A 2,958-nucleotide genomic window follows, 5' to 3' on the forward strand; every position below is an offset into this window, starting at 1 on the left:
TTTATTTATTTATTTTTTTTTTTTTGGGGTAACGGGCTAATGGCTAAGGTGGCACAAGTTTGATTGTCGCTTGAAATGTCTATTTTATAGCTGTGATGCTCACTGCAACTGTGTGCTACTTGTCATCCAAACTTAAGCTTTACATGGTTGTCATATTGTAGTTAGTACTCTTGATTATGTCTCGTGTCGTTTTTTTTTTTTTTTTTTTTTTTTTGAGAGCCACAAGGGCAAGGTGACCGGGTGAGAATCGATTCCAGGACCTTCAAGAGGGAAGCTCTAACCACTTGAGCTATGAGCTATACCTCACTTTCTTATGTCTCGTGTTGTGATATAGCTTGAAATTATTAAAATTAAGATTAATTAAACCCTAATATGAAAGCACATGTTTACAGAAAAATTAAATAAATTAAATAACCTATATACCTATCACTTTGGCTTTAAATGTTGTACATATTTACATAACATGAGAACTACTGAACTAGGTAAAAAGTGGAACTTTTAGCAATGTTATTGTCCATAAATGCATTTTTTTTTACTTCCTCCATTCCTGAATAATTGATAATATATAGTTCATTTGTTTTTTAATACTTGCAACACTTTCCTAAAATAGAAATGTCATAATATTTGCAACACTATAAATGGAAAGTTATACTTCGTATTAGGGAAAAGATGTAATATTTCCCTTATTTAAAGCACATGGTCCACTAAATTACACTCCTAACAACCACTCACCTCATATTAAAGTGCATTATATTATGTGAATCCCACAATTCTTAAATTACTGTGAAAAAGTGTGTGTTGCAACAATTAAAAAACAGAGGAAGTATATAGCAGTAAAAGATGGTCAAAGTTGGGGGAAAAAGTGTTTAAAAAAAAAAGAAAAAGTTAGACAAAAAAGTTAAGCAAATATTATAGATTACAATTTTTTTTTTTAATAAAAATCATTGTTAATATTACATATATTTGTTTATTTTAGAAAGTCTATTACATAATATTATATTTAATACTTTATTTTACACGTTTTTTTTCAAAATAGTATATAAAAAGGTAAATAATTGTATTTTATAAGATATATGTATAGGGTGGATATGTGGCGGGTACGAAGTAGGGCGAGTGGGCAGGGTGGAGATATGGTGGGTACAACTTAAAATCCACCCACCCCATCACCCATGGCGGATATGATTTTTATCCTTTATCCCCATCTCACCACTGACAAATCGAAAACCATGTCAGCTCCACTAGGGTGGGGATGGGGCAGGTCTTCTACTCGACCTGCTCTTCTGACATCCCTGCTTGAATTGAATATTCATATTAAGGCTTTATCTATCTTGCGAGGAAGCTGCTGGGCCTATCCTGCTGCTTGCTTGCGGTAGGCGCATGGGTCTGCTGCAACAGGCATGGGCTAGCAATAAGGGGCGCAAGGCTGGCAGCGTTGTTTCCCAAAGCCGGGCAGTTGCCCTTGCTGACCGGGTAGATGTGGGGCAGCCCTTGCCTTGGTCTCCTAGGCCAAGGTGGTCCTCCCACCTATTCCCTCTTTGTGCGAGGACACTTGTCATTTGATCATTTGTTTCATGGCTTTTAATTTAATTTAGAATTAAATTAATTCATGCTTTTTCTCACTTTACCAACTATCCCACGTTAAAAGGTGATGGAAATTCTTAAGGAGATTTCCCTATAAATACCCATCATGGGGTATTGGGATTTACATTTGAGTTGGTAAACTTGAAGGGTTCTCCAAAGAGAGAAACCTTTGTTCTAATAATCTAAGTAATTTTTAGTCTAGCCCCGACTAAGCTTCGGAGTAGGGGCCGGCTCGGTTCGATAAGACGTCGCATCTAATGATTTCATGACGCTTATCTCCATTGCCATGACATCTAAGGACTCCTTACTGATATCGTTGAGTTTAACCAAAATCAACGTGTATATGATGTCTTCTTTTGGCCCATGTAACATACCTTACGTCCCTAGGAAACTAGTGATGCCTCGCTTTGGTGTAGCCCATCACTTCTCTCGTTAGTTCGGTAAGTGTTGTCTTGGAATGGAAAATTTGACTCAATATTGTAGGGACCTAGGGTTTCTATGTTGGTTGATTTAAGTGAACTTAATTAATCATCACAACATTCGAAATCCTAAACATGCATCTAACATATCATTCATATATAAGCATAATTATATATCAAAAACATAAGTAAAAGATGCATTTGGCAACTAGCAAGACCCCTTGAGTCTTCAAGTCTTCAAGGGTCTTCAATGCATCTTTATGGCTTCGTCTTCATAGAAACGCCGTCTTCAAGCCATCACCATCAATTATGCAACTACTAGAGATTTAGAGTAGGACTAATCTAAATATTAAGGTACAAAAATACACAACGGTTCCCAAAACGTATTTAGATTTACAAAAATACGTAACGGATCGCAGTCCGTATTTACTATCCTAATCGGGCCCCACTAGTTTCCATTTTCATAAAACCTGTAATAGAATGTTCATTCCATTCATCCATTCACTATGTGAATGGCCCATGCAATTTACAACGAAAACAAGTAGCAATGCAATATTACGCTTAAAATAGTAACTAGCTTAGGTGGTTAATCCGATTAACACGCCTAATTAAACTAGTCAAAGTTGTTAACCAATTATGTGATTAAACGCGATAAAATAGCTCAAGTAAATAATGAAGATCCCACTAAATTCCGCATCCAACTTAATTAATCCGATTAATTAAGCCGGTAAACCCAAATTTTGCCAAATAATTTGAATGTGCTGGTGAAACCCGAGGCCTAGCCTCATTTTAATTAAAAATTAATTAAATAATTAAATAAATAATTAAAATTGGCAAAAATTGTAAAATTACATAATGTCAAGTGTGTAGCTATGAGCCAAAAATTTTGCTAGGAACCAAACATGGCACGTAAGCCACTATACGCATGTGGGCTGCGCACCAAGGCAGCCTTGGCGCG

The sequence above is a fragment of the Chenopodium album genome, chromosome 17 (assembly GCF_948465745.1).
Source record: "Chenopodium album chromosome 17, dcCheAlbu1.1, whole genome shotgun sequence".
In the NCBI taxonomy this organism is placed as follows: domain Eukaryota; kingdom Viridiplantae; phylum Streptophyta; class Magnoliopsida; order Caryophyllales; family Amaranthaceae; genus Chenopodium; species Chenopodium album.